This window comes from Falco rusticolus, chromosome 5 (assembly GCF_015220075.1).
Source record: "Falco rusticolus isolate bFalRus1 chromosome 5, bFalRus1.pri, whole genome shotgun sequence".
NCBI lineage: Eukaryota > Metazoa > Chordata > Aves > Falconiformes > Falconidae > Falco > Falco rusticolus.
The window spans coordinates 35,012,504-35,031,084 of NC_051191.1; the positions used below are offsets into that span (position 1 = coordinate 35,012,504).

Sequence of the window (18,581 nt, forward strand, 5' to 3'; positions counted from 1 at the left end):
TAGTGATGTGTCTGAGACTCCAGGCTCCGACATTCCTTTGAGAAGACTCCTTATTTTTCTAAAAACCAGCTCCTAGTCCTGTAAGGACAGTTTAAGCCATAGCAGATGCTGCTAGCGCCAGGGTGAGAGTGTTTTTATAGGATAGAGACATGGCCTGATTCCCCTTTCCTCTAAGATGACCACACAGACAATGAGTAGTTTCAGTAGAGTTAGAAGAATCTTGCAAGTGCAGGACTGGTGCAAGTCAGTGAGGAAACCAAGAATCTGCAAATGAGTAATTTTTAGTGTTAATTGTGATGAATATGAGTCTGAAAGTTGCCTCCCTGGTGCCACTCATCACCCAGCAGGCTCAGGCAGGGACCCTGCCAAGGTGGGGGCAGATGTTTCAGAATGACAGCTTCACTAAATCCCAGTCTTCTTAAAGAAGAGTGATCTTTACCAAATTAAACTTATCTAGACATTATCTTTCTTATTTATTTGCCAGCTTTTCAGTTTTCCCAGATGTCTCCAATCTGAAAGATTTCTGCCTAGGGAAATGGAGAACTGCATAGTATGGGACAGTCTTAGCTAGGTGTGGTGACATGGACATAGTTTAAGCTGAAATATTTGGAAGTCACCATAAGGGGCACATGACGGGATAATCCCTCCGTTTTTCACATGGCTGTAAGACACTGTTTGGCAGGGCTCCCACAGGACTGTGGCAGTTGGACAGGCAGCCTGTGGCTAGCAAACATGACATATTAGGGAAACAATTCATCCTTATTCCAATTTATCTGCCATTAGTCACTGTGTACGTGTATGCAGTAATTAATCCCCTTTCTTGCTGAAGGGCTGATTCACTGTGTTGTAACACAAATTTCTCCATCTGCCTTTGCTGCCATCAGCAGCTTTCCTTGGACTTTCTCCTGATCACACTCTTCCTTCTTTCCTCCTCACGCAGGGAGCAAAAACAGTAGTGGAAATTCAGACACTATCCCAGAGACAAATCTCTTGGGTAAAGTAAATCTATAATCATCCAGTTGCAAAGATCTGTTAGAGGTGATGTCATTTGTTTCTGTATCCCTGGTATGTTGATACGTCAGACGAAAAGATGAACTATGCAGGCACCTTTCATTACAAGAGAAGCCTTTAGAAAACCTATGGAGTGAGAGATCGATGTGACTTTCTCCATGTTTTCATTCAGATGAGTAAATCTTTTTTACATTCAGGTGTATGTGATAATGAAAGGTGGGTTCGGATCAAACCCTCCACCTAAACACCTTAAAATAATTCAGACTTAAATGGATGTTGCTTATATTTTTGTATTGCAGGTAAGCCATCTGCCCCACATATGTGAGATGCAAAGACAAATTTTACAGTGTATGGGGTTCTTTATACTTATTTATTGTTATTCTAGCCAGCATATTAATAATAATAACAACGTAGGATTGGGGATTTGTTGCCTTGACATTATTTATTTGGTGGCTTTTTATGTAAGTTGAAGTGGGAAACACTTTCTGAATGAAAATTTATGAAAAAAATTGTATTTGGTCGACAGGTTTATTTCATTTGTGCTATTTTTAAGTCAAAATTTGAGGGTTTGTTTCCACACATTTTAGCGGAAATCATTCTAGAACTAATGTCTGCTTAGAGTAAAATACATATTTGTGGACTAATTATTTTTGTACATACTTCAAACTGTGATTGCCAAAAATGGGCTAGTCTCTTTCAAAATTAGCAAAACTCAGTAATTCCTGTGTGCAAAACACAATTAGCACAAAGTTATTGCAACAGCACATTGTCTTAAAAGATTTACAGCTGAACAGTTGGAGGTATCCAAAATATAGACAAGAAGGTCCACACAATCAGAGATTCCAGCTTTTCCTTTAATATTCTCAGTAGCAGTTGCATAATTAAGCAAAGTGGTTGTAATATTAAGGAATGCCACCTGGGGAGTAATATCTTTGAAATTACACCCTCCTCTATCCGTGCCGCATGATACCATTTTACACACACTGGCTTAGATGTATCAGCCCAGAGAACAGCTTTATGATGGTATCCATCACCATTACTCTGTTAATTATAAAGCTAATATAGAGGTATGCATATGCTACCTTGGGGTCTGCAATGTCAGTGAGATATATTTTTACAGTTCCAACTGTTAAGGGAAGTGCACGCTGTGGTTTTGCATTTCCTAGTCTTATTTTCCCAGAACACACCTTTTCTGAAAACTTCCATCTGGTTTTATCTCTAAATACTACCTTATACTTTGGCTAAATAATGCTCTAAATTAACTGTTGTTATTCTCCTGCTGTTATTATGCAAGCATAAAACTATGAGCCAAAGTTGTCTATCCTCGAACTTTTTTTTCAAATGCTTTCAGCTTTGTAAGAAAGGGAGAACAGTTCGAACCATCTTAAAAATGAATGGGGAATGGGGGTGCGTTCCTGCATTTTTTTGATTAGCTATGCCAGTAAAATGAAAAACCTGTCATACAACAGTTGCCATAAGTCACAAAATAAGGAATTATTTTAGCATTTATTAATGCAACTTAAGGGGGGGGAGAAAAGTATTTAAAACATTGAAACAAAATCAATAAGCCTAGCCTTTCTTCTATTTATCTGTAGTTCAGTCAAGTGGGTTATTTGGAATTGTGCTGAAGATGCTTGGATGGTTGGGGTTTAGCTGGTACAGGATTTGGCAGGAACCTCCCTCATGCTTTCCCTGTCTGGGAGATGATCATTGTAAACATCCACAGAGTATGGCTAAAGCACTGTTTAAACTAAGCCGCCTTTGTAAAGCAACACAAAGCAATTGCACAACGTAAGGCACAGTGGGAACAGCCAAGCGTAAGTCAGCTTCTGTGTTTGAAGTTTGTAGATCATATGGCACGTGACCCAATTAACCACTCTTGATCTTAGATTTGCTCCACTGCCACTAAAAAGTCTTCAGCTATATTACTGTTGTTTTGTTCTGGCTGCAGTGTGGGAAGAAAACATTTTAGTGCGCGATTAGATTGGCTGCAGGCAGCTAAACTGGACTCAGACGAAACTCCTGTTTGGGTTCTCATCATCTGAGATCTCGGGCTCTGTAGCATGCTCCTCCTTGGCCTCAGCAAACCCGGGCAGAGCAGGGATGCAGAGAGCCCTCTCCTTGCTGGTCCCCTCAATGGGATTCCCCTTTCCTCCCGCTTCCCCAGCATGGGGTGCTTGTCCTTGCTGGTGCAGCTCTTCGGTGGTTATTCCCCTTCCCTATCTCTACTGTTTCCCACCCCCTAACAAACTTTTCTCTCTTATTAGGTATCAGGAGGGGACCTTCTGCTTCACCTTGGCCCATGACGTTAACCTCTGTCAATTATTCTTCACACATACTTCCCTGCTTGGAAGACACTCCCTGCAATCACTTACAGAGCTACCTCACTGTCCTTTTATGGTCCCATTCTTAAGCCCCCTTGCTCTGACAGCAGCAAAAGATGTGATGTAGCTCACTCCTTCTCTGCAGAAGAAAACTGCAGAAGAAACTTTCCCCACAGAGAATGATTTCAGGGAACATGTATTTTTCACCTGGAGCTGCATCAAGATTTATAGTATATCCAGAGGCAATGGCTCCATTCAGAGTCAGGAATCTCCTGCCTAAACATACTAAGGATCAGCTCATTCCCACTGCTTCTGGGGGATGGCCAGGGACCCTTTCTTCCGTCTCCTGAGGTCAGTCAGACCTTCGTGAGGCTCCCAGTTCACAGGCACACTGTCTGGGTGTCACATGGGCTCTCTGAAGCAGTCACACATCTTTCTTGGATGATAACCACTTGTGAATAATGGATCGCCGCAGCAAGGCATGCTGGTGATCTATTATTCAAATGACAGCAAAACCCAAAAAAGAAAAAGCCAGGCTTGAATTCTGTATAATCACAGGATAGCAATCAACCTCAAAACGCACGGGTGGCTGCTTCCCTGGCACCACACGTCTGGTAGAAGAATGCCAGGCTTGCAACCCTTAATTAGTACTTAATAAACTGAAAAGGTGTAATTTACACTGCTCATTTAACTCTAGGAGAGAGACTTATTCTTCTTGCTGCCTCTGAGCCTTTCCGGGCTTCAGACCTTGCCTGTTTTCCCACTACAGTGATGAAGAGAAAATACAGTGGCATCTTTAAGCTAAGCGAGACAGTTCATTTATTATGATTGGTGGCACTGTTCTTGCAGCTAGCTAGCGAAGCCAAAATCACATGTCTTTTTACATATAACACTGAGCTGAATCCATTCAGGAGCTGTATTTCAGCAAAATGTTCCATGCAGCAAAGGCAGTATCCTCTGATGGCACAGATGCAGACATGAGTCTCCATTTGGCTGTGTTTAACCTGATGAGAACATGGACTTAAACCCTTTCTGTAATTATTTCAAATCACTGTTATCTATCCAGAGAAATACAGCCCCATGGCTACGGGGCAGGTTACATTCTGGTTGTTATGTAGAGACTGAGGGCTCAGGTCTTCCAGCCTGACACCGGCTGTGCCAGTCGCCCTTTCTATAGTTTCAGCAGATCTGGCAATACGTAGGTCTCCTCTCTTTAAAATGGAGGTTGTACATACAAAAGGAGGCCATGCAGGCATACACATCTCTGCAGTTCCTCATGAATGTCAGGAAACTCAGTCATTTTCATTTGCTGGGCAAAGGCAGAGCCTGGGATGATAAATCGAAATCGTAGCTCACAACCCCGCTGTATAATGGGACATCAGTTGCTGAGAAAGCAGCATTCAAAAAAATACGTCTTCAGCCACAGACAGCAAAAAGGCTTTAAACTGTGTCTTTATGTTCAGTGAAAGTATGAAGAATATTGAGAGGGTTTATTACTCATGACACACAAAAAGAAGTCACTAAATGTAATTTCAAGAAAATGAATGTGGAGAGCAGGTTTATAATATAAAACATAAAAGCTTAAGAACAACATGTAGATGTTCTTTTTGTCCCAGAGCAGACATATTCTGAAAAACTATTTAAAAATACGCTTATTCTGATACTGTAATAATTTATTTCTTTCAAGAAATTAATCCATCCTCTTGTATCTCTAAATACTATCTTTTACTGAGCCTTAAAAGTGCTCTTGAATTAACTATTATTACGCTTTTCAGCCTCGTCATTCTTTGAGTGTTACCGTGTAAGCATAAAACTGCCAGGCCCTTTCGCCTGACCTCAAACAAACGAAGCAGTATTGTGGATAAAGACCTACAAAATCACGGTTAAAGCTCTCGTTGGCATCAGAAGTGCCAAGGCTTCATCCAGATGTTCTTCTCTAATACAGTGCCTTTCTGAACCCACAAAGGCACTTGATTATAGGTAGCACCTCCAGCTGAGGTGCCAACCCTTGCATGGTGGGTTACAGCCTACTGGCAATAGATTTGCATTTCTTGGTTGCCTTTGAACCCGTAGGTACCTGTGAACAGAAGACCAGAAGCTTGGTCACCACTGGGATGGTGCAGACCCATACCTGAATGGCAGGTTCAGCAAACGGCAAAAACTGGTGGTGTGCAGCTGCAAAGCTCTGTAGGGCAGTCTTTGTACACCACGGAAAGCGATCTGGAGCTCTTTTCTACTAATCTTGTATTATTTTTTCTCAGTGTGACTGTTGTGTCTTTAGAAGCCACAGTGTGATTTCAGAGTGTAAGTCCTGAAACATCTCCAAGCATTGCACAAAGGTTCTTTCCCATTAGTTGCCAGAATTTGGTGCATCAAAGAAATGTTGAAGCTGAGATTATTCACATATTTAAAGGTGTCTGAGCTGATACCTGCCTTTCATAGGTTGATGCAGATCCTTTTGCGATGCCTCCTGGATCTGAGGGCTGGCCAATGCAGATAGGCTTATTTTTCTGGGGACACAGGCGTCCTATTTAAGCCTATGAAACACAAAAACATAGGCAGTTTTGTATAAAAAAACCCCAAAGAAACAAAAAAAAACCCCACCAAAAAATGGCTAGGCTGCCTTTCAAAGAGCTTTGCACAGTTCTGTGGTATCCAGATACAGTAGTCTGCAGGATCCCCTGTGGGTCCGTCCCACTGTGCCCACAGCAAAGAGTTAACGGGGCTCCCAGGGCCCAATGCTGGCTGAAGAATTTAGAGGTTTTATGCTAGGTCTAATGATGGGAAAGCTCCTCTGGTCTCCAGTGCCCATAGAGGTGTAGTGACTAATGCAGCAGAAGAGACAGGTTTGCAAAACACGACTGTTTTGTGACCACAAAAGGAAATCTTTAACATGGACCCTTTACTTAGATGGGAGAGAAAGAAAAATCCAGTCCTGAGCTTCCAAATAGTGAACTGAGATGAAAGAAAGAGGGCTTCAGGGAAGTGAGCATTAATCAATTTGCAATACGTTTCATTATTTAAAAACTTAATTCTCTTTCTGCTAAATTAAGCTGAATCAGTATCTCAATTTAATTCTGTCTACTGTAGTGAAATCCACCCTCATTTTCTGATCACTCTCCTGCCTTGTAATGGGAACCATTCTGTGAGGTGAATCTTTGATCTAAAAAAAGGAAGGAAACATAAATACTCTTGTATTGGCCATTTCGTTTAGAAACCTGGTGCCTTCAGGAAAATAACACTGAGTTTTGATCCATCATACATTTGAAGAATAAGCCAATGTGTTCATGCTAGCAGTTTGCATCTGTGGAATAATTTACAGAGGCATGTTGATTTTTAGATAATTTGACTATAGAGACATTTTCCTCTTTTTTTACAGCTCAATTGCTTCTTTTTTTTTCTTCTTTTTTTTTTTTCTTTTTTTTCTTTTTTATTTTAAACAGAGGAGTCATTCCACATCTTCCAGGATTTTTTAACATATATTATAGTTTTTTTGTTGTTCCAGAATTGCCTTTTAGTTAATGGGCATAGCTTAACAATACTTGTTAATCTCATCTCAGTCCATTAAGCTTTGAAAGTAATAAAGTGCAAGGGTATATGAATTAAATAAACATGTGAGAGATTCTTTTCAGTGAATGCCAAGATATTTTTTCTAAATAAATAATGAGCTAAATTGATTTATATTTTTAATGTTTTCTGCTTAAAAAAAAAAAAAAAGTTGCTACTCCAGATGAGGCAAGTAGTTGTTAGTTTAGAATGTAAAAATAATCAGTAAAAAGCTAAAAAAAATTTGTTATGTTTGGAGAATAACAGAAAATGCCGTTTCTCTTAAGGCTGTCTTTGGAAATTTTATACATCATTAAATATTCCTAGTTTTGAGCATTCAGCTGCTTTTGGATGGCAGCGTTACTTACTCCCACCTGGGATGTTTCACACAACAGTCACCTCAGGATGTTGTGAGGAGCAGAACTGCCTTTATAGAATTCTCTACAAAACAAACAGCTTTCAGCACAAATAAAAAAATAATAATGAGGAGGACTCACACAGGGAAATGATTGCAGTGGTAACTATTCCTGGCAAATCGGGTGTGTTTGTGCGGATGATCCTTTTAACACCCAAGGAAAGTCTCAGGGGGTGTTAGGAAGGGACTTCCCTTTCCCTTGCTTTGCCTTCCTTGCCTTCTTTTGCCTTCCCTTCCCACTGGGAAACTAGGGAGTTTCCACATTAAAAAAAAAAAAAAAAAAAAAAAAAAAAAGGAAGTCTTTTTTAGTGGTTCTGTGAGCCATGGTTACGAGAAGGCATCAAGGCTGTTGCTTCTATGGATGTTTATCACAGCGTACATTGGGTGCAGTGTCCATACTAGGACGGTACCTGAGCATTCTGGCATCTTCAAAGCACAGATCATCACAAAGCCACTCTGAGTGAGAAGATGCTACCAGGCAAATGCTAGCCAAGTGCCACAGAGTTTTATTTCTGTGGTAATACTGGCTCAAACGTTTCCCTCAAATTTCAGCCACCCACTCCTGCTCCCTATCACCTTCTCAGCTATGTCTCCCCAGCTGCCTTTAGGGCCATGTGGTAAAATTATGTCAGTTAATTGATCCAGAATAAAAATAAGCCTGCATGAAAAGAGGGAAGGCTTTGTTTTCTACCTGGAGCAGCTCCCTGGTAGGACTCATTGCTCAGCCCCACAAACAGTGGTGGCAGCATGTCACCAGGACATGTTGGGGCAGGAGAGCCTGAAGCTGACACTGTGGGCAAGGAATGCGAAGGAGGAATCAAGCACCATGCTTGATATCTGCATCTCTCAGACTGCACTGAGATGCTCCTGGTTGGAAGTGAGATAGCCTTAATTTGGTTCGTTGAAAGTCTGGTGAACATCTGTGGACCTCAGTCTGCTCTGGTTTAATGAGGTATTTTACACACTTACCTCTAATTAACACAGATTAATTTCCTGAGGATGTGCCTATACATGAAGATATTTTGGAAAGGCAGCCCCTGAGCACTTCAGTGCAAGCAGTGCTGCTCCCGAAGATGCCCCAAAGCCCTGCAGCAGGGCAGGAGCTGCCCCCAGCCTCTCCCCCAACCCCAGAGTGCCCTTCTTTCTCCTGCCGTGGAGCCCAAGGGCACGGCAGCCAGGAGGGCAATCCCAGGGGATTGCTGGGGGCAGCAATATATGACCCCTCAGCTCAGTTTGTTCTCCCTCTGGCACCCCACCAGGGGACAGGCAGCCTGGCACAGACTAAAGACAAGTTTCTGGCCTGGGGACAACCTGGCCCACTGCAATTTATAATGGAGCTTCCATGAAATTACTTTGCTGTAACTTTGTCAGTACCAAATGAATGCACCGTAATTAGTGCATTCAGTGTGAATCCCAGTGGAAGCAATAATGATTTCCAGTTTATTCAAAAAGGTTGCTATTTTCCCTGACAAAAAAATGATGACCTAAAAATATCTGATGTATTTCTCATTATTTTAGTGACTGTAATGATATGTTTAGAAGAAACACCAATTTTCCTGTCTACTGCTTTTGACACAACAACAATTAGTCATAAGCAATGAAAAAAATACTTGCATTACTTAAGAAATGGTGAGAAACACAAATGTTTCTGTATTTGCAGCTGCTTCAATATTATTTGGTTGCATTAGCCTGAATGAGTTTGTAGGAGCAGGAATTTGGAAAACGTAACCTGTAAAACTTCAAACTTGTGGATAGTAAAGAGGCGAAAGAATTGTATTTCATCAGGATAGTCCTCCCAGAGGAAAAATATACTTCGGTAGCATCCAGGTATCACATCACGTAATGAAAATAACAATGCAGTTTTCAGGAAACCACAGCTAGCCTTAGGACAGTGGTGTTTGTCTCCTTACAGAGAGAGAATGTAATTACATCATATTATCTCTGTGTCTTGTCACTAAGTTTGGCTGCTATATCTGTAGTTTTTCAAGTAAATATATGGAAAAATACATTTGTAAATGTACTCCTTAATTAATTACTTTATCAGCCTTTATTGGCATGCTATTTGATAAACATAAAAAGCAAATATGAAAATGGTCACTCCTAGTATTTCAGAAATTTTAAAAACCTTCTCTACCACAGCTTTACTGTATCAATTTTTGCCTTTACTTTCCCCTTCTTTACTCTTCCCAAGTCCTTTTCCCTCTAGATATAGCTCTTTCAGCTATTATCTTTGCATGTGGTGTCTTACGCTTACTTTCCAATGTCACAGCATTTTCTCTGCATCCATCTTCATAAATAATGCATGGGGGAAGAATCTACAATTTCTGTGTCAGCCCTTATCCAGAGGGTAGGTTCATTCTCCCAGCCCCAACAGGTGAGTCATTGACACACGTCACCCTTGTCACACAGACTGGGTGTCTCAGAGTGAGCTGCATCTTTCTCAGCTTTTCCTTGTATCATGTCCTCATTATACAATTGTGAATTTACTGCCTGTTAAACATAAAACTAATGTGAATTCAAACTCTAGGCTCTCAAGGCCACCATCCACATTCTTAACAGAAGAGAGACAGTGGCTGAGGTCTGGGGCTCTGTGAAGGTCCAAGCTTCTTGTACTCCTCCACGTGGACTTGGAGCCTTCCCATGTAATGATGGGACAAGGGTTAGGCTATGTCCCCCTCTGGTAAGAGAATTCCCAAGGCTGGCTGCTTCCAAGCAGAGTATTAATCTGAGCATGAGCTACAGCTATGTTGGCAGAAAACACATGGTCATGGGCCCAATGCTCTCAGCTCTGATGAGAAGGTTTGGCTCCTTTAAAAGTCAAAAGGAAATTTGCTTCTTACTCAATGCAAAACCAGGTTCTACCACAGCATGAGGCTATTTCTCCATTTGTTTCTTTTTCTTTCAAAGTTAAGTAGATTCCCTCCCCCACTTCTTCATTTCTTACTATTTCTGGTAGACTGAGAAATCTCATTCTGGTAATTTTTGTACCTTGAACACTGGAGAAAATAGTTTTGTTTCATTACTGCTCACCATGCAAAATTTGGGCTTCTGCTGTGCACTTTGCCTTCCAGTTTCCAATTACACACAAAGATACACTATTAAAATTTCAAATAACTTGCACTACTTACACTTTTCTAAGCCCTACTGTTCATACGAGTGATTAGAACATCACCTACTGCATCAGCTGGACAGTTTGGTCTTATTATTTTCTACAGATAATGGGGATTGTCTGGTATTAATGAAGCTTAATTCATTCACCTAATTTTCCTTGTTGAGTTCCCTCAGCAACAGACCCCAAACAACAAGTGAATGATGTTGGAAATGTTTGTTAAAGGACTCAGCATTAACACAGCCAGAGATCTCCAAAACAGAGGCTATGCCAACACTGCCATAGCAAGACAAGTCCTCTTTGAGGTTTCTTCTTTACAAAAACCCTTCTGACACAGGGGACTGAAATGAACCCCACCAGAGCTGGTGTCCAGCAGTGCTGCAGCTGCACCCACTGGTTCTCTCCCTTTACATATAGGGGCCCTTTCTCAGAGGGTCCTGGGGCAGGGAGCAGGCTTTTAAAAACACCAGTTAGGAAACTCCACTAAAGTGGAGAACTGCCTGCACATCTCCTCCCTGGAGTAAGGTTCGAAATGCTTTACAAAATAAATGTTGTACCTGGTTACTGGTGAAGAGCAGAGTTGTTCAAAACTCATTTTGTTTTACTCATAGAATTGCTAGCTTCTCATATGGAGCCGATGTGTCTGATTATAAATGATTAAATGAACACATATGAATGTTTCCAGGCCTCCTGAGCCCCTCCCTCAGCTTATAAAGCCTTTTGAAGTTAAAACAAAAACAAACCTCTAATTATCTTAAGATAACCCTTGCAAACAAGCAACCTTACCATCAGAGAGAAAATTTCACCCATCATCTATTCTATGCTGGTATGTAAAATCTTTGTCTGCACATTTTCTAATGCGTCTTCCCTGTGGGTGACTTCTGAAAGTCTTCAAGTGAAGGTTCATCTATACTTGGAGCCCAGGAAAACACACTTTTTCTTTTTGAGTCCCTTATTTTTGCTGTGGTCCCTACTGAAAAGTTGCACTGTTGTGATATTCTATAATATTACCAATCATGAAATATTTGGCTTAAGAAATGTAATGAGAAAATCTTACCTTTATTAAGTTCATTGACAGTTCAGACTATAAGGGAAGATGACACAATAAAGCAACACACGCAGCCCCAAACCTGGATTGTACACCGAGAGAGACAGAAGTGTTTGGGAGAGAGCTCTCTGTTGACATTAACTTCAGGCCTGATGCAAACAGTGCAAATCATTTATCCAGGGCTAAGTAAGTTTCAAGTGCTCAGAGATACCTCTGATCAAAGAAAGAAGAGCAATTTCTGTATCTCAGTGGGTAAACAAGCAATCTCAATTCCACAAGCTGCCACTGCTGCAGATACTAATGTTAATTTTCACTAATTTGGAAAATCAGGTCAGCTGTGTAAATCTTTCATGATCAGTGCATCCAAATTTGAAAATCTTAGATGTAACAAGACATGAAGACTCTGTGGGGGTCACCAGCTGTTTTCAACAGAACTTCAAAGGGCAGTAGTGGAATGAACTGTTCTGCTGAAGGAGGATGGAGGTGGCTTGATGGGTGAGGTAGAGCTGTCCTGTTCCCTCATTTGTCAGATCATATTAGACTAATTCTGAAATTTTACACCGGCTGCACCTCTTCTGATCCTGTGGGCAGCACAACAGACCCCAGGGGTGCAGATGGTGAGTGACAGGAGGTGAGGGGGAACATGGTCCAGCTGCCCGTGCCACTCCCCACACTGCTGCAAAGCCATGCTGGCCACATTTTTACTGTAAATGGGGGAACCTGGTGGTTGCCATCAGCTACGTTGTCAGTTCCAGGGGATGTTTCAGTAGTGCTGAGCCACTGCCACCTCAGAGTGAACACCAAAATGCCAAGCCCCAGCCTGGGGGTTGCACAGAAGCAGATGCAGTAGCTGTGTGTCCCCTGGGGGCTTGCTGATGCTGGAGAAATCCTCTGGAGAGGTGGATGAACCCTGTTAAGGGCTGATTTGCATGTCAGTCATTCATACCACTACTTCAGGGCTTACAAGCCAGTTCTTAGCATCTTCAAAAATATCAATTGCTACCAAAAATAATAAACAGAAGTTGTGTGCATCCCAATCAGCTAATGCCCGTTAGAAGATCACAGCATAAAGTGGATTGCCAAGGAAGAGGATGCACCCTTCTGAAGCTCTTGGCAACAGCTAAACTCCAGACTGATTGGCTTAAAATTAGCCCCAAAGGCAGCTGAGAGCAGTTCCATACATCCCATGTCACATGTCAAAATGTCATTGTCTGGAATGGAAATGGTTCATACATCGCAAGGCAGTGCAAGAGCATGCCAAGCAGACTATCATTAATTGCCTACTAGGAGAAATAACCTTCTTAACAAGCAAGTTTACAGGAACTACTGTAACCAGAAGGGAAAAAAAGAAACTCTGTATTGTCTGTCCTTGGAATTATTTGCCTTTATCCGTTCTTCCCTCAGAAAACTCTGAGTTTTCTTCACAGTGTGTTCTTCAATTCTCTTTAGCAGCTAGAAGGCCAGAGTTCGGTTTGATAATGCAGAAGGTACCAAATCCTTTGCTTTGCTGAAGGAAGCACTGACAGCTGCGTCTGCACCTGGTCCTGGCATAAGCAGGCATGTTTCATGCGTGTTTCACTTGCTAGAGTAACAGTGGTTTTGCTGTTCTTCAAGCCTTTCATTACTGGGCCTCAAGATAACCACATCTGATGGGTTTGCTGTACCAAAGACACATTGAGGATTATGTCATGTGTGGGTCAGATGTCCTTCCAGGAAAATATGGGTTAGTTCTGAACAATGACAAGCAATATGTTGTCCACTGTGTGTGTGTATGTACATGTGTCTGTATATCATGCATAATATTACAATACTTGGTTTTTGCAGATGGAGGTGTTGACTCTGTGAGTGCCTATGCATCTACATGAGAGGAAGAGAACTGATTTAACTGTGACTAACTTACATGTCAAAAGCGAGGCGTGTGTGTGCTTGTAAACTTGAAATACAGAAGAATAATCTGCACACACACACTCTTAGGCAGGGATAAAAGCCTGCGGACATTTCAGGATTGACAGCATGCCAGACTCTCTGGAGAGCTGGTTGGTGGAGGGGGTAATTTTTTTTAAACTTGTAAAACAAGAATTCTCAGAAGGCGGCTGGTCTGCAGGCAATTAGGAGAAACCTGCAGTACCTCTGCATGGGGTGCTTTGCTTGTACTGAGGCAGCACGTAGCCAGGTGGGCATGGGTGCTGTCACACATGCCTGTGTGAGTGGGACAGTAGGATCACACTGAACCACTGCCGGAGTTCCTGCTGCGTTGCCCCACTGGAGGGTTTTCAGTATCATTTTTGTGTGTAGACAGGCCAAGGGGCTCCACACCTCCATGCTGTGTCTGGGAGGAGCGTGTTGTTATACTTGCAAAAAAGAAACCTCTGTCTTGAAGCAGCCTTTAAAATTCCACCCCCAGTCATTAAGACCCAATAAAACTGTTAACACCTCCTCAGATATCCTATTTTCTCATACCATCTTTCAGGTGTGCTGTATGGGCTTCCCTGTTTAATACGTGCAGGATACATTTTAAGAGCCTCATGAATTATTTTGGGTAAAGCAAGAGGAAGCAAAGTCCTGGCTCCTGAGGGAGGTTAATGAGGCAGCAGCTCCAGAAATGGGTACCCTGGACCTCAGCCCGATCCTCTTTCCTTCCCAATCTCCTTTCCACTTAGGCATGATTTCCAGGCGGGTAGCTGGAGCATGGGAGACAGGGGGCTTGCTGGAGCACCTGCCCCAAGACAGGGAGATGCCTGGGGTGGCTGTGGAGGATCCTTGCAGCTGGAGGGGATCCCCAGGGTCTCCCACCCCACTTGACATAGAGTTCGGGTATAAATGGAGGTGGAAAATGAAGATACCAGAGAGTATTTAGAAGCATGAACAAAGGATGCTGGAAAACATGCAGCATTCACAAAGAGGACATCCATGGGCAGCTTTTGTAGCAGGCAAGGGAAGGTCTCATAGACACAGGCACATCAGCTTTATCAGGTCACACAACCATATTCCTCAGGGTTTGCTTCACTTTTGCAAATTCTGGGTTTTATTTTGAGCTTTATTGCTCCAAAGGGCTAAAAATTAGAGACCCAAGTTTTTACAAAAGTCATTCCAGCATTGTTCCGGTATGAGAACTTTTTCCTTTCTTTCCTTGGCACCACAAAGACCTGCATAAAATTAATTTACATCTACTTACTTTGCATTAGCATATCCCTTCTCCCTTGTCAAATCACCATGCATTGGTTCCTCAGTTTAGGATTTCTTGTATTTCAGAAATTAGCACAGAAAGAATCATACCTGCAGGGGAGAAAGGGCATTAGAGCTACCTTAGGAAAAATTTAGTTTCTCACACAAACATGTTTTTGCTGATACTCTTCTCTTTTGGAAAACTTTCTGATTTTTCTGACTTGAAGATGAAATGTTTTCATTAACAAGTATGTTTTCCTTTAAAAAAATAATTTAAAAAAAGGTATAGGGTTTTTATTCCTTTTCCCAAACCTGTTGAAAACAATTGGCATAATAAGCTACCTAGGCACTCAGCTTTCATCAGTCCCAATGGGAATAAGATATCTAAGAGTTAGACATCTAAATAGCCTAACTAATTGCCTCCTGACAAAGAGACTTTACGGAATAAGCCATTCAGCCCACACCATTGTCTTCCTTCCCTTCAGAGAACACCATTACAGCTGTCAAAGGCCTCCTAAGCCTGGTAGAAGCTAAGGGTTAATTGAGGATAGAGGGGTTGCTAAATATCTTGATTTTCATGAATAGAACTAATGCGAATCTCCGCTTTCCATAAGCTTTTATGGACAGAATTAATCAGCTTAAAGATGGGAGAGCAGATGCAATAATGGTACTTCCCACAGGGCCAACATAGCTGTAACGATGGGTACTTCTCTTTCCTCACTGATAGAACAACATTGGCATGCCAAAGCCACTGCAAACAGCAGCACATCTTCTGGCTGTGTAAAAATGCCCTCTCTTTCAAGAGTTTGCCTTGCCTCAGCAGCTAACCCAGGATCCCATTAGTTAATCCCGTGTTTGTCTGGAGGCCGTCTGGGAGATGGAAGTGAAGCAGGCGCCATCTCCCTGTACAGCACAATCCTCACTGAAGGCAGGTGCTGGGGCTGGTGAGAGCAAGGTCTGGGGAAGGCCCCAAAGCAAAGCTCCACTGCAACGTAAAACATCTGCATCATTATCTCCAGGGGACAGCAGGCTCAGGGCTGGAGGGAACATGGTCTGGGGCTGCCGAGGGCTGCTGGGGAACCACGTACGGGGGCTGAGATCCTCTGCCTGCTGGGGATGTTTTCTTCTCTGCCAGGTTGTCCCAGTCAGAGCAAGGCTGGGCTCAGGCCTCAGGCTTGGGACAATGTGTTACAGTGGGACAACCAAAGTCACTGCAAAAGCTGCGCAGAGTAGAGGTACGGGCAGGAGGCACAGCTGGGAGCTGGGCAAGAGGAGCAGAGGGCATACCGTATGGGAGGGCGAGTCACGAGCACGGTCAGACGGTAGAGGCAGAGAAGACAAGGAGCTCATGCTGGACCAGGTGCTGGAGCAAAGCAAGGTCGGAACCAGGAATCGGTAAAACAGAAACACAGCTTCAAGCTTAGCCAGAAGGAGCTGCAGGGATTGCCTCCTCTGGTGTCTGCGTGGAGACAAGCTGGGGGCCGCCGGTGGGTGTGAGGTTTATTGTGCCCCCAGATCAGCCAGAGTAAGGGGGGGGGCGGGCTGGCAGTCACTGCCAGCAGCGACTGCGTGGGGCCAGCACTGCCAGGGAAAAATAAAAGAATAACACCAGCCCACCGAAGGCATATTTAAAAATACAATATGGGTCTGAAAACCACAGCTAAATAATGTGTTGCTTTAGCTAATTATATATTAAGAACCTTACTTCCAGAGACAAGTAGAGCCTAGTTTAAATTAGCACATTGCCTGATAATTAAGAAATTTGCTACAATAACAACACAATTATCCAAAACCAACATAGTAAAAATAACCGTGAAAAATATTTGACTTTGTTAAGGCAATTAATTAGGGGAATTATGTCACAAATATTCTGTTAAACCAGTGGTGGTGCAAATAAAGACGTAGCAACTGCTGGTGAGCAGATGCAACAGAGAATTTACATTGTATGGAAGGAGGGTATATTACATGCAGACTATAAAAATACATTAACATATTAATCATTGCACACCTCGTATTTTCAGTAATCTTAAATTGATGTGTACGTGATACAGCTAGAATTGCTATTGACTCCAATAGTTTCAAATAAAAGGCATCAAACAGCTAAATTCTGCGTGGATGTGGAGTGGAAGAACTCACTTTCAACAAATCTGGCCCTATTACCACACTATTTCGTTTCATTCCCTTTGGCCTCCCATCCTGGAAAATATTAACACCTTCTTTTTCAATCTCTGAAACCATGGGCATGACAGGCCCCAAAGGCCATCCCAGGGCTGCTTTTCATTCCTCTTTGGCTTATTTCTGGACCCCTTCTGGGGAAGGTGAGGGTCCAAATGGTGCTGTCTGAGAACACTTTACCTGTTCTTTCCGTGTGATGCACATTTGTTTAAATCCTGCCCCACTGCCTGCTCGCATAACCTCTTCCAGCACTGACCACCACAAACTTGCTGTGGGAATAAAATTTTATTGCTTGCAATTTTACTTCACTTTCATGTAAGCATCATCTTGCTCCTTTATTATAAAATACAGTCAAGAGAACAGATTGATCTGTGTTACACCCATCACAAGCAATCAGATTCTCACTACATCATCTTTCTCCTGAAAAGAACCACTCCCTGGGTTTGTATTCTCCTCATTAAATGTAAGTCTCACCAAATCTCTAACTTTGTTAGTCTTCCTTGGTTCTTTCCTAAGTTATGTTCTGTCTTGAGATAAGAAACAGTACTGAAGAAAAAATTCCAGATACCTTGTTTATAGATACACACATACATTCTGTTTGTACTACTCCATTCAGTAGTTTCTGTCTCTATTTAATCAGCATTAATGCGTGATGCTCACTGCTGCTGTGCATTTCACTGACACCCAGAAATTCTTACAGTATTTTCCATAGACCCAGCCTAGAAATCAGCAACATATGCAAGTATGACCTTTTTTCTAACATCCATACCTGTTAGATCTAATCAAATAAAAACCTGTGACTTCAATTATATACAAAGTGCCCAATGTATAGATCTATTTAAATCATTTAAACAAGTTTCTTATAATTAAATTTTACTAATCAAAATCACTTAGAATCAAAGTTCCTCAGTTCTTATAACAGGCATGGCAGGAAGGTGCGAGTCTAAGACCTGCTCAGCGGGGGAGACTAAGTGGTTTGCATCTGTAGTCGGAATGGCTGCATGCAGTATGCACCATATCTCTAATTCTCTAATGCTGATGTTTGTCAGTGTTTTAAATGGGAGGGTATATGTGAGAAGGAAAACATAGCACTTGCAGGGAAAAGGAGCTGTCAGAGCTTCCTATATGGGTTGAGAAGTAGGAAGAAAGAGGAGTAGGAATAAAAGTGAGCAATGGATTTTTCAGGTGAGGAGGTCCCTTACCATAGTGCCATACTGTGCTCAGGAGATGTGTTCACACAGGCAGTGGTCAGGATGGTGGGTCTGCTGGGCACACGCAGCTCAGAGCAGTGAGTCGTGACACTGCTGCTTCCCGCAGCGCGACCTGCGAGGCAGGCAGGCTTCCTGTTGGGACTGGTTCCTTTCAAGCTCTGCACATAAGCCATTGACACAACCACAGACAAACTGGTGAGTGGCCAGTTACAGTGACAGGACAACAAAAGCCATGCGAGACACTTAACACTTGGATGTGAACTACCAGCTTGTTTCCTTCCATGATTTCCTCAAGGTGACTTCGGATGTGTGCATTCAATAACACATGCTTTCTATCTGCACCCTATGCATTTGGGGAGACACACACATAAAATTACTATAGCCACCTAAAATGTGGCCATCTGAGTCCTACCCTTTCAGGGCTTCTCACTGACCCCCACTGCAGGCACAGCCAGACCATGCTCTTCAGGATGCTTCTCTTCTGCAGCAACCTCAGAAGAGATCAGCGGAGGAAGCAAACACTCTTGGTAAGCAGCAAGGCAAGGATTACAAAGGGCAGATGGCCTAAGGTCCTTAG

The 18,581-nt window shown here is 42.5% G+C and overlaps 1 long non-coding RNA gene across 1 annotated transcript; it reads right to left on the reverse strand.

The window, feature by feature from the left end:
• Positions 1-5,773: 5,773 nt before the first annotated feature.
• LOC119149074 lies at positions 5,774-18,154 on the reverse strand. Its single transcript, XR_005104567.1, has 3 exons — positions 17,996-18,154; positions 14,629-14,729; positions 5,774-5,872 (listed from the first exon to the last, which is right to left on the reverse strand). It is a non-coding gene; the product is annotated as an uncharacterized LOC119149074 (long non-coding RNA).
• Between the last annotated feature and the right edge of the window lie 427 nt (positions 18,155-18,581).